This window comes from Cebidichthys violaceus, unplaced genomic scaffold (assembly GCF_023349555.1).
Source record: "Cebidichthys violaceus isolate CVI_PGR_0920_01 unplaced genomic scaffold, fCebVio1.0.p SCAF_55, whole genome shotgun sequence".
Classification (NCBI taxonomy): domain Eukaryota; kingdom Metazoa; phylum Chordata; class Actinopteri; order Perciformes; family Stichaeidae; genus Cebidichthys; species Cebidichthys violaceus.
The window spans coordinates 741,675-755,562 of record NW_027176761.1 but is presented as its reverse complement, the minus strand read 5'-3'; the positions used below and the strand labels follow the sequence as shown (position 1 = coordinate 755,562).

General features: G+C 40.3%; 1 pseudogene; it reads right to left on the bottom strand.

Annotated features, from left to right (window-relative positions):
* Window positions 1–433: 433 nt before the first annotated feature.
* On the bottom strand, window positions 434–12,180 carry LOC137888528 (myosin heavy chain, fast skeletal muscle-like; annotated as a pseudogene).
* Window positions 12,181–13,888: the final 1,708 nt, after the last annotated feature.

Genomic DNA, 13,888 nt, shown 5'->3' with positions numbered 1-13,888 from the left:
CAGCTCACCAAACTCATCACATTATCATACAGTTGTTTTCAGATCTGAAAAGCCTGTCTCAAAGGTCTCTCTCTTTCCCTCAAAACATTCAGTAACTGTATTTTATAGTTTGATACATAGAATGATTATACTTTTATGATTTAACACTTTTCCAAACAAACATGTTATAACATTATATCCACCACTAGGAGTGATTATTAAACACATTAACATTGCTTTTTAACTTTAAATTCTTCACAATTGTGAGGGTGTTTCTGGGATGCCAAAGGTTATTGAACTGTCTCATTCAAAAGTATTGCCCTCCAAAGATGATTTCTAAGGGAAAATGTATATTGAATTAAGCCAACTATTATTTCATGTTCATACAAAATGTTCATGTTGGGATTACAGTGACTTGGAGGATACAATTAGATCAAAACAACACAGACACAAGTCAAGATCAAAAACTATTTTATTGTGGTGTATTTCACATCATATTTTATGATTAGAAAAAGACCTTCAGCCGAAGCGCTTTACTCAGCTGCCTCTTTTCCCTGTGAAAACAGAAAACAATTATTATTTAAAGTGCATATGCGCCTACATACACATCATACTCTGTAATGGTTTTGTCTGTCGTTCATTTTCTGAAGTTTAAGGCTATATCGTAACTTTTTTTCAGTCATGACTTAAGTGTTACGTGATTTATATTAAAATATAGAATTTAATTCGATTTAATTTTCATCAAGCTGAATGTTAGTTACCTTGCCAGAGTCACGGCTCTTTGCTCTCAGCTTGTTGACCTGGGACTCTGCAATGTCAGCACGCTCCTCAGCCTCCTCCAGCTCATGCTGGACCTTCCTGCACTTGGACAGATGAGTATTGGCCTGCTCCTCCTGGAATATCACAGACATAGTTTAAAGGTATGGAACACTTTTTAAATTTTAATGTATGACGGAAACATTTTTCATGATTGTGTACAATATGAATATGACATAACTGTTTACATTGCCAAAATCAAAAAATTGTCTTTATAATTATATAGCTACGGTGCTTGATAGCTGATTGTTTTTTATTCTCTTCAACATAATTAAATATAATGTTACAGTGTATAATATGTTTTTGCTTAATTCAATGTCAGTTTTGCTTATTATTGCTTTTGAGTATCAGTTTGAGTTATTCTAAATTATATGTAATTGTAACAACAAATAATACAACCACATAAAATTGATTCTCCAACCTCTCCAGCACTTTTTTTAGTATCAGATGACTTACATTTGGTAGATGATATTATAGGAAAGAATGATAATGAATATGAAAATGAATGCTTTTCCTGTACTTTTACTTTCATGTGCTTTATTTTTTCTTTAAGAAATTGTCAGTATTGCAAAGTAATATGTTGGCCTTACCGCTTCCTCAGCCTGCCTCTTGTAGGCCTTCACCTTGAGTTGCAACTTGTCAACCAGATCCTGCAGCCTGGAGCCATTTTTCTTGTCCTCTTCAGTCTGTAATAAACAATGTAGATGTGCAAGTTAAAATGTTTTTAATGGTAAGTATATTGGATAATTTTGTCCTGTACATTTTAACTATCAAAGTGACTGTACCTGATAGGTGAGCTCCTTTACTCTCCTCTCATATTTGCGGACACCCTTAACAGCATCTGCTCCACGTCTCTGCTCACCCTCAACCTCTGACTCCAGCTCACGCACCTTCAAAACACAATAAGAAAATAAGTAAGTTTCCATATTGTTTTAATGTCTTGCTTCAGCTTTGCAAATTTTAACATGATTTTCTTACCCTAGACTCAAGTTTCTGGAGCTGCTTCTTGCCACCCTTCATGGCCAGGTTCTCAGCCTCATCCAGGCGGTGCTGCAGGTCCTTGACAGCGACCTCCAGGTTCTTCTTCATCCTCTCCAGGTGAGCACTAGTGTCCTGCTCCTTCTTCAGCTCTTCAGCCATCATAGCAGCCTAGAGGAGACAGCATAACATGTTATTTAGTAATATCTTTAAAAAACACATTGGAGTTAAAGTAAGAAGTTTAAACCTACATCAGTGATGGCCTTCTTGGCCTTCTCCTCTGCATTCCTTGCTTCCTGAACAGTGTCATCCACTTCACCCTGGACCTGGACCAGGTCAGATTCAAGCTTCTTCTTGGTGTTCGTGAGGCTTGTGTTCTAAAAGATAAAATTATTTTCTCACTTAATAAGTGCCTGATTTTAGGTTATTGTAAATCTCATTAGACATTTGATTTATTAAAGAAATTAAAAGAGTTTGTTCACCTGAGAGTGCAGAAGTCCAACACGCTCACTGGCGTCCACCAGCTCCTGCTCTGCGATTTTGCGGCTTCTCTCTGTCTGCTCCAGAGCAGCTCTAAGTTCCTCAATTTCAGCTACCATGAGACCATTCCTGCGATCCACCATGGCAGCTTGTTCCTTGAAGTCTTCCTGGGCTCTAACAGCATCATCAAGATGCAGTTGTGCATCCTAGCGAAAAAAATATCAGGAAAATATTCCCATGAATGCCAAAATGTCTCTGTTGTGGAACAACTCTGTGTCTTACAATACCTTAAGCTGTGCCTGCACATTCCTCAGCTGCTTCTGGGACTCAGCAGCCTGGCGATTGGCGTGGCTCAACTGAACCTCCATCTCATTCAGGTCTCCCTCCATCTTCTTTTTGATCCTCAGGGCATCGTTCCTGCTCCTGACCTCAGCGTCCAGAGTGCTCTGCATTGAGTCAATCACTCTCTGGCTGTTCCTCTTGATCTGCTCCATCTCCTCATCTTTCTCTGCCAACTTCCTGTCCACCTCACCCTTGATCTGATTGAGCTCCAGCTGGACACGCAGGATCTTAGACTCTTCGTGTTCCAGAGTTCCCTGACGATATCAAAGAATGAAATATTCATCTCTGCCTTCAATCCATTAATGCTATTTTTTACTATTTGCAATTTGTTTCAGAAGATCTCTCCAGGAAAAAAAATCTGTACCTCAGCTTCTTCAAGAGCTGTCTGGATCTCAGATTTCTCTGTCTCCACCTGCTTCTTGGACTTCTCCAGCTCATGGATGCTCTTGCCAGTCTCACCAATCTGTTCAGTCAGATCTGAGATCTCCTCTGCAGATTTATACATTTGTTTAATATTGTTAAACCTTGAAGTGTAAAATATAAATCCTGTATTCTAACACATGCACATGTGTTGAATACGAGTTAGAACTTAGTTGTGTTAGAACTCACGTTGCAGGTTCTTGTTTTCACGCTTCATGGTTTCCAGGTGATCCAGAGCTTCCTCATAAGAGTTCTTCATCTTGAACAGCTCAGTGCTGAGAGAACGAGCCTCCTTCTGTGCTCCCTCAAGCTCTGCCTGACCCTCCTCATACTTCTGTTTCCACTCTGCCAACACCTGAATAGCACAATTACTACACTTCAGTTGGTTATGTAGCACTATAGAGACAAAATATATATATATACATATATATATATATATATATATGTCAGTGTTTGTATGGCTTTGCCACACAAAGTAAACAATGCTACCTTGTCAAAGTTCCTCTGCTTTTTGTCAAGGTTGGCTGCCAGACTGTTGGCCCTCTCCACATCAATCATGAGGTCCTCCACCTCACTCTGGAGCCTCTGTTTGGTTTTCTCAAGAGAAGCACACTTGGAATTCACTGCCTCAATCTGCTCCTCAGCCTCCTGAAGGCGCTGGGCCAGCTTTTTCCTGTTTGAAAAAAAATGTTGAATGGACTTGGAGCCTTAGTATCAAGAATGTGCACCCTGAGTTCTTAGCTGAATAATTTTACATTAACAAACACTGTATCGCCCCAATCCTGAGACAACAATTTTTTCGGGAAATTGAATTTACAAAGTTGGAGCTCGTATTATATTTGAGGATTAGATGTTCATGTCTTCACAAAGGCGGATCTTCTTTTTCAATGGAGCCTATCGCTGTAACGCTGGTGTTATGCTCATACAGAGAGTGTTGCTTTTTGGTGAGCATTTTTCAAAGAACAGGTGTTAGATAAGGTGCGGGGGTCAAGTTATTAAGCAAGTTCTTACATTATGGGCCATTATGTTAACATGTTTTTATGATCTAGATGAACATATGAATGCGGAGCTGCATTTGACCATTTAATTGTTTGAATGTTACTCACTTGGATTCCTCAAGCTCCTCAGTGCGCTGAATAGCGTCAGTCTCATACTTGGATCTCCACTGAGCCACCTCACTGTTGGCCTTTGACATTCCTCGCTGCAGCTCAGCCTTGGCCTCCTGCTCCTCCTCAAACTGCTCCCTCAGCAGATCACAGTCATGGCGAGCTGATTGCAGTCCATGGGCAAGAGCATTCTTGGCCTGTTTATAAAAATGATTCATGAATTTACCAAATTTCTAAATTCCAAATCGAAGAATACCAATGAACACTTGTTTGATGGTTTCTTACCTTAACCTCCTCTTCAATCTGTCTCTTCAGCTCCTCAATTTGCTGTGTGAAGGCCTGTTTACCTCTGGTCAGCTGGGAGACAAGGGCTTCTTTCTCTTCAATTTGACGGCTGAACTCACCTTGTGTGAAAGATGTCATGATACATCAGTTCATCTTACGTTTCTCAATAACATGCACAACAGATCATTCAATGATAACTTGTAGATACCATTTTCTGTCAGGAGACGTGCTTTCTGTGCGCTTGTGTCATTGATCTGACGAACATTTTCATCATTCTTAGTCTTCAGTTCACTATATTGGTCCTCAAGAGTACGGCACATCTTTTCAAGATTTCCCTAATGAGTAAAAGAGAGATGAGATCATTGATCAGATTTCATTCATAATATTACATGCTATATTATCAACATTAATTTGGGTAGTAAAGTAGCATGTAATGCATCGTGTACCTTTGCTTTAGCAACATTCTCCATGTTGCTGGAGAGGTCATCGATCTCCATCTTGTATTCACTCTTTTCCTTCTCAAGCTTCTGCTTAACACGCTGGAGGTTGTCAATCTGCTCTCCCAGCTCAGCAACACTGTCAGCCTGCTTCTTACGAAGAGCAGCAGCAGTGGATTCATGCTGCAGAGTGGACTCCTCAAGGTCTCGGCGGAGCTTCTGGAACTCAGCCTCACGCTTCTTGTTCATCTCAATCTGAGCAGAGGTGGCACCACCAGCCTCCTCCAGCCTCTCACTGATCTCCTCAAGTTCCCTGGAGAGGTCAGCTCTCTGCTTCTCCACCTTGGCACGAGCAGCACGCTCAGCCTCAATCTCTTCCTCCAGTTCCTCAATGCGGGCCTGTTGAATATAGGTGTAATTTCTTTCAGTGAACTTTCACTTTTTATGCACACATTAGGAAATGGGTGCAGTAATGTTTTCTGTAACAAAATATGTCACCTGAAGCTCCTTGATCTTCTTCTGAAGCTGAGCACCCATTGACTGCTCATCTTCAATCTTGCTAAGGAGCTGACTGGTTTCAAAGTCCTTCCTATGAGAATTATCGATACAATACATATAGTTCATGCAGTTGACATTCATTTTCAAAAGAATGGCTGTTGTGCAAATTCAAAAAAATGTACTTTTTAATTTTCTCATCAGACTGCTGCTTGTCATTCTCAAGATCCATAATGGATTCCTGGGCCAGTTTCAGATCACCCTCGAGCTTCCTCTTGGCTCTCTCAAGGTCCATACGCAGCTTCTTCTCTTGCTCCAGAGAACCCTCAAGCTGAACAAATAATATTTGTTCACATTTTTAATCATAATTTTTAAGAACAATCTTGCATCTTCAATCCAAGAGTATTTGTAAACTTACATCATCCACTTGCTGCTCAAGCTTGGTCTTGGCCTTGGTCAGAGTGTTGACTTTGTCTTCCTCAGCCTGCAGGTCATCAAGAGTCTGCTGATGAGACTCCTGAAGGGCTTTCTTTTCCTTGGTCAACTTAGCAATGCTCTCATCCTGAGAGGCCATCTCCTCGGTCAGGTTCTTGACCTAAGTGCAAGAAAGATATTGTCAATAAGCGCTAATCATCATTTTACTTGATATGATGGCCAGATTATTATTTACAAACCTTGTTCTCAGTGGCATGTTTCTCCTTCTCCACTTTGGCCAAGGTAAGCTCCAGGTCATCAATATCCTTCTTGAGCTCAGAGCATTCATCCTCCAGCTTTCTCTTTTTGGCAGTGAGCTCAGCATTGATTTCCTCCTCATCCTCCAGTCTCTCAGTTGTCTCTTTGAGTTTGGCCTCCATCTGAATCTTGCTCTTGATAAGACCTTCACATCTCTCCTCAGCATCTGAGAGATTCTCTCCTTCCTAATCCATTTAATGCAAATATACGTCAACACACCAACAATGAACAACATTAAAAAGCACAACTGTCTGTTGATGTGTACTCACAGATGCTATTTGCAGCTGTAGATCATTTTTCTCCTGCAGAATGGAAACCATCTTCTCCTCCAGCTCCTTCTTCTTGGCCAGGGCAGTAGCCAAGTCAGTTTTCATCTTATCATAGTTCTCCTTCATGTTTGCCAGTTCCTTCTCAGTTTCCGCACTCTTCAGCATGGGCTTGATCTTGTAGTACACCTTCATCCATGGCCAGTGCTTCACATTCATGAATGAGCGGATATTGTACTGGATGGAATAGATGGCTTCCCTGCAGACAAGAAGTAGCTGTTATGGACAATGTTGTTTGTGATTTTTCATACCATCATTCAGAATGAGTTATTTTCAACATGCCTCCTCTCAGTCATCTTCACAAACTCCTTTCTCATGACGTAACCACGGCACAAAGCTTGAGTCATGGTGACCAGTGATGACAGTTTTTCATCTCTCATCTCCTCAAGCAGACCCAGCAGACCGGCCTTGAAGAACACCTGAACAAACAAAAAATATATTAAAGGTAGGATGAACTGAGGAAGTGAATACTTCACATCATCTAAAACTCAGCATGGTCTGTCTGCAACGATCACTTCTGTAATGGTTGATTGAATAAATACAACAAATGCTTCCTTTCTAGACCCAACCTGTATCGGAAGCATTTTTCACTCACACATTCATATGCTGTCATTTTATCGATGCAGCTGTCCCAGAATTGCGGCTAAAAATGTTTTAGCTGCTGTCATCTAACAGCGAACAACTAACGAAATGTCCTCCTGCTGACATGAGAAGACACGCTCTGCCTGATTCCATGCTCAATTAAGTTCTTCATTTGCGAAGATGAACTGCAGTGAACACATTATTGTTCCCAGGACAACAGGACGCCTTTAGTCTCTAGCTCTGTTTGTATATGATCGTTGCTGTAATGTTTGATTGAAGAGTCCAAACTGAAGCAATTGTTGATCACTTGTGGCCACTACCGGCAGGTTAACAGTAGTGAGGAGTAACCACTGAAATCATGACAGGTCCTTGAGCATACAGTCATAAATTAGCATTAAAACCCATTAGGCTGATGGGTCCAGCAGAATGCGAGATTAGCCGTTGACAGACAGTCAAAAAGATGCAAAAAACAATCATACTCCATACTGGACTAAACAACTTAACCTCCTTGGTAATTATTCTTCGGTTAAATAAGGAAAGGAAAGTGCTTACCTTAGTGTGTCCAAATTTGTACTCGTCTTGTGGGACTTCAATTGACCCAAGCAGCTTCTCTGAAGCCTTCTTGTTGTCAATGAACTGGCCCTCAGGGATGACACTGGCATTCAGCACCTTGTACCTTTTAGAAGAGAGTTAATGGTCATTTTGTGACCTTTTTATTTCAATAGTCCACATTAACATTCTTTGAAAATATCCATTGATACCTCTGCTTGAAGTCAGCATAGAGAATTCTGCTGGGGAAACCTTTCCTGCAGATTCTGATACCCTCCAGCACACCGTTACACCTGAGCTGGTGGATGACCAGGAAGTTCTCCATCAAACCTGTAAAAAAGACATTTAGTCTTTAGAATTATGTGAACCATACCAAAAAAAGCAAACCACTCCTCAAAGACCCTTGAGATTATGTTCTCTATGTACCTGGAGTCTTTGACTCATTGGGAATCAGGCAGCGCACAAAGTGAGGATGGGTACTCCTCAAGTTAGTCATCAGCTTGCCCAAGTTCTCCTGTAGATCCAAAGTGGTGACTTATCATGGCATGTTACAATTGTGATTTTGAATATAAGCTAAGATACATAAGATACGTTGGCAATGTCAAACCTTACCCTAAACTGTGAAGACACAGTCTGCATAGAACCACCCTTCTTCTTGCCTCCCTTCTTGCTGCCACCAACCTCTGTTGATCATTTTAAGTAGACATGCTTTTTTAGAACGACATTAAATGTACTTGAACACATGCTAAAGTTCAAAATATACAGTATCTATAACATTAAAATGTGTTTTAGTTTACTGTAGCTACTATCATACCCTCAACGGCAGGTGGATACAGAACAGGCAGCAGTTTCACAGAGGATTTCTGGTACAGCTGAATGACAGACTCATTCAGTGGATCCTTGTTCTTGTCCAGCCAGCCACCGATGTTGTAGTCCACGGTACCAGCATAGTGCACCAGGGAGAAGTGGGCCTCAGCCTTGCCTTTGGCGGGCTTTGGCTTCTCAAATGCTTTGTTTTTGCCAAGATGCTGGTCATACAGCTTGTTCTTGAAGGATGTGTCTGTTGCCTTGGGGAACATGCACTCCTCTTCAAGGATGGAGAATATGCCCATTGGCTTGAAAAATGTGGGAAGAAATATGTCATTAAGTGATGCATTAAGTCAAATTAAGGAAAATGAAGCATAGCGTTAGTTCATGCAGGACACGGAAGTCATACGCCCCCAGCTGTAACCAGCCAATTGAATCATAGCTTCCAATCGGCCACACACCAATCACAACCCACTCTCAATTCAAGGAGGTTTATTTATATATGACTCCCTCCTCACTTATTCATTCTACACCTACGCTGTTACAGACCGTACTGCTCGCAAAGCTTTGCCTCCTCCACCCCAGCCTCCACTCTTTTTTAATTCAGAGTTCATCTTTCATGGCAAATGGTTGAAATGTATTTAAAAAATGTAGTTCTGGCTCATTTCTGTAAACCCTTAGGGGTTGTTGCTCGTTGCTCCCTGTTTTGGCTTAGTAGCTGCTGGCTAATCCGGGGAGCATTCAAAGAGCGGAGCCATCATTGCCAAGTTTAACTGAATTTCCATTTGTTGCAATAAATGGTTAAAATCTTTGACGAGAGTGTTCCTGACTTGAATTATATAGAATCACAAAATGAAATGATTACCTTTTCAATCAGCTCGATGCAGGCAGCCAAGTCCATACCAAAGTCAATGAACTCCCAGATAATACCCTCCTTCTTGTACTCCTCTTGCTCCAGGACAAACATGGTGTGGTTGAAGAACTGTTGCAGTTTTTCATTGGTGAAGTTGATGCACAGCTGCTCCAATGTGTTGAACTGCAAGGACACATATAATCATCATGACCTCTTTCTGTTAATACGAATGATTATGTCATTAAAAGTATTGGCTACTGAATTATTGGAATATAAGCTTACGTCAAAGATTTCAAACCCAGCGATATCCAGGACACCAATGTAGAACTGCCTTGGCTGTTTAGTGTCCAACATCTGGTTGATACGGATGACCATCCACAAGAACATCCTCTCATAGATAGACTTGGCCAGGGCAGGCACTGAGTTACCCACCTGAATGAAAATAACGATGTGATTTGACAAGTAAACCGTTTTGTAAAATAATAGATTATTGGTGTTTTTAAAGTCATTCTAATGACACAAAAATGAAATATATTCATCTAAGATTCAATTCAATTCATTTTTTATAGCCTACAATCACAAATTTGCCTCAGAGGGCTTTACAATTTGTACACAAATGACATCCTCTGTAGGGACCCTCACATCGATACAAGACCCCCCCCCCACCCCGATTCAGCATTCAATAGATAGAACTTTAAGTCGTAACATTGAACACTTACATGGCTTTTATTGTATCAAGTGAACCCTGTAATACATTATTTTAGTAGAACTAATATAACTTATGTGTTTTCAAATAGTAGGATATTTGATATTGATAATTCAGTTTACCTGAGGTACAGTCTGACCCTTGGTGACATACTCATTTCCGACCTTCACTCTGGGATAGCACAGAGCTTTCAGCATGTCAGCGGAGTTCAGACCCAGCAAGTAAGCAACCTTGTCAGCCTCTGAAAATAATTCAGTAATTTCCATCATGATATGAACAGAAACCAGTGTGATTAAGAACTCTATTTTATCTTAATACAGTTTTTCCCAAGCTACTCACCCTCTGTGCCATCAGGCTCAGCCTGCTCCTCACGCTGTTTCTGCTTGAACTTCATGTTACCATGGTGGAGCACAGCACCAGTCATCTTGTAGATGCTCATCTTCTCTTCATTTGTGAAGCCCAGGATATCAATAGCATTCTGAATTCAAAACATGTGTCCACACAAAACACAATCACTTTAGAAAATGCACTTTAATGAGCAGTTTTGGATGTATTGCACAAAATATATTTCAATAGTTTGAAGTGAAAATCACTCACATCAGTGGCTTCCAGCTCAACTTTGTCATCAATGCTGGCCACAGTGATCTGACCCATGCTGCACATGGGGAAGTCGTAGGGGTTGGTTGTGATGAGTGCCAAATCTGGTGATCAAAAAAGGTTGAAAATGTCAATACTTTAGTTTCATATGAAAACAGTAGGTGAAATGTTGCAACATCTCAATCTGTTTACCAAGCAGCTCAGGTTTGTGGGCGGTCATCATCTGGTAGAAGATGTGGTAGCCTCTTTCATCAGGAAGCTGGAATGTCACTCTAGACTTCTCCAGCAGATCTACAAATATTGTTTATAAGTCACAGCTAGGCCAATTTTCAATTTGAGTCATTTGTATGTACAAGGAGTATTATTACTTACATGTCTCAATATCAGCACTAGCCAGTTTGCCAGTTGTGCCGAAATGGATTCTGATGAATTTACCCTGTTAGGAACAAAGGGATTCTTAATGTTCCTCTGTATGAACAATCAGTAACAAGGCCTCTCACATGTATAGAAATTGTTTCATACTTACAAAACGAGAAGAGTTGTCATTCCTCACAGTTTTGGCATTACCGTAGGCCTCCAGCAGGGGATTGGCTGCAATAATCTGATCCTCCAGTGACCCCTATAATCCAGTATTAGAAGCGATATCAGAAAATGACTTTGGAAAATGTTCCATTGGTAAAGAACCCTGAATTGTAATCATCAGGAACATACCTTTGATGTGTCCCTCTTCGCTCCACCAACTGAGATTGTTGCAAAGTACTGGATGACACGCTTGGTGTTCACAGTCTTTCCAGCACCAGATTCTCCACTAGGCATACACACAGATTCATAAGAATTTGATCAAGATATTTGACTATCTCAAAAAAGTCAACAAATGATTCAAACTTACGTGATCAAGACAGACTGGTTCTCCCTATCTGTTAAATAAGAAACAAAAGAATGAACTATGTTTTACTGCAACAGAAACCTCATATAATGATATATTCTACATTGTTATGATAATGACTCACCAGTTGACATGAACTGATAAGCGTTATCAGAGACAGAGAAGATGTGGGGTGGAGCCTCCATACGCTTCTTGCCTCTATAGGCAGCTACACATTCAGCATCGTACACTGGAAGCCACTTGTAGGGATTCACAGTGGCACAGAACAATCCAGAGTAGGTCTGAAAGTTATCATAGAGATTCAACAGTTAACATTATGTTTCCTAAAAATAAAGTAATTTTCAATAGTTCTTGTTCTCCTTAGATAGATTGTCTTACGTAGATCATCCATGCTGCATAACGCTCTTTGAGGTTATACAGCACAGCAGCTTCATTGAGATGGGTCATCATGGCCATGTCCTCAATCTTGTCATACTTGGGAGGATTCATTGGAGTGACGTCAGCTTCTTTAACTACCTTCTCCTGAAACATGACATTTGTCACAATGAGAACTGATCATATTGAATTCCCAGTTTGCTCTGACTTCATGATATCTACCTCCTGAGTGAGCAGGAGTTTGACGGTGACTTTGTCACCGTCTTTCTTGACGATTGTTCCCTTCAAGTACAGCTCCTTGGCATCGGCCACGTAGCAGGCACTCTTGGCATCAAATGGTGCGCTTTGAGCCTCAATTCTCTCCCTCTCTGGCTTACGTAGGTAAATGGCAGCTTTGCCATACGTGGCCATCTCCGCGTCTGTACTCATGGTGGCGGCTTATGTCTGTTAGATAATTACAAAGGAACTGCAATCTTAGACTAATATTTTAATTCCATGTAATTTACATCACTTGAACTTTAAATACATAAACAAATCCACGTTGAAACCATGTATGTTTATGGTTACAAGGTGGGCTTCAACTTTACAACTTTACTTCCAACTTAATTTCCAACTTAAGTCTTATTCAGACTTCTTTGTTACAGAGAATCGATTGAACATGTTGAGTTTTGTCAAAATGTTTGGATGAAAAACTGATTCTGAATCAGAAACATTTTGCATATGTATTAAATGCTTAAAGACAAATTAATCATTTAATAGTCATCCTTACCTGACCCCCTCTCTCTCAATAGTATTCACCAATCCTGTTCAAAACAGTTTTTGTTGTTAGAGTAGGTGTAAAAACAAAATTCATGCAACAATTGTTTCTATTCCTCCAACTTATTTCTTAAATGAAGAACACATTCAAATGTCTCAATCTTAAGAGAGCATACTGTTACCACAGGCAGGAACTCAGGTCTTCAGTGGCACAAATGGTCGTGTCCTTGAGTTGCCTTTATACTGAATCAGATTTTGATGACACAGTGAAAGTTAAATATATGTATGTATACATTCCAAATGTGGTAAGGCAGACAGCTCATCATATGTATATAGAACACATGTTTATCATCTGATGTTTCAGGTTTCAGTTTCTATGGCCAGGTCTTGATTTTTGCTTAATCATTACTTCAACAGAAGTTTATTTTAGGCTCTTGAACACCCTCTTCACTTTAAAGAAGGTAAACTAATTTTAAATTACATCAGTGCTTTGTTTTTCTAAACAGTTTTTTTAGTATAATTTTTGAAAACTTTATTTAGGGCCCGAGCACCGACGTAGTCGGAACGGAGGACCTATTGTTATTCTAATGTTTATTATTATTATTATTATTGCCCGTGTTTCGTCGCAAAAAGGAGGTGCTTGGGATACTGGGAATTTTTTTTAATTTGGCACGCAAGCCAGAATTTGCAAAAATTGTAGTCTGATTGGGGTGTCCAGCTGCAGTATGAAATATTGGCTCGATAGCGCCCCCTATTGAGTAGTCCCAACATTGGGTTTCACCTAGCTGTATGAAATTTGGTAGGTATGTGGAACGTGATGGGACGTACAAAAATCCTCTTGGAATTTTTCACTAAACCAAACAGGAAGTCGGCCATTTTTAATTTTATGACGTTTTTGGACCATTTCAAGGCGGCGTACTTTAACAAACTCTTCCCAGAGATTTGACCCGATTGACTCCAGATTCCTTCAGTATGCTCTTGAGACCTTGGCAGTGAAAAGTTACTCAACGATCAAAAAGTTAGAAGTAACCTCAAAATTGCTCCCGTAGCTGCGTCTACGGTGTGTAGATAGATACTGAATTGTAAGTCGCTTTGGATAAATGCGTCTGCTAAATGACCGTAATGTAATGTAATGTAATGTTATCGAACTATGTATCCGTGGCGTGGCGCCAAAAAAACACCATTCGCCATGAAAAAGGAAGTTGTTGTAACTCGGCCATACATTGTCTAATCTGCTCCAAATTTCTTATATGTCATAACATCCTGACCCTGACCCTTAATCAGATCAACTTAGAATTTGGTCAGAATAATCTAAAGACCTTTGTGATTAAAATTTACTCAAAGCTTTTTGTTTCGTGAAAGGCCGTTGCCGTGGCGCATT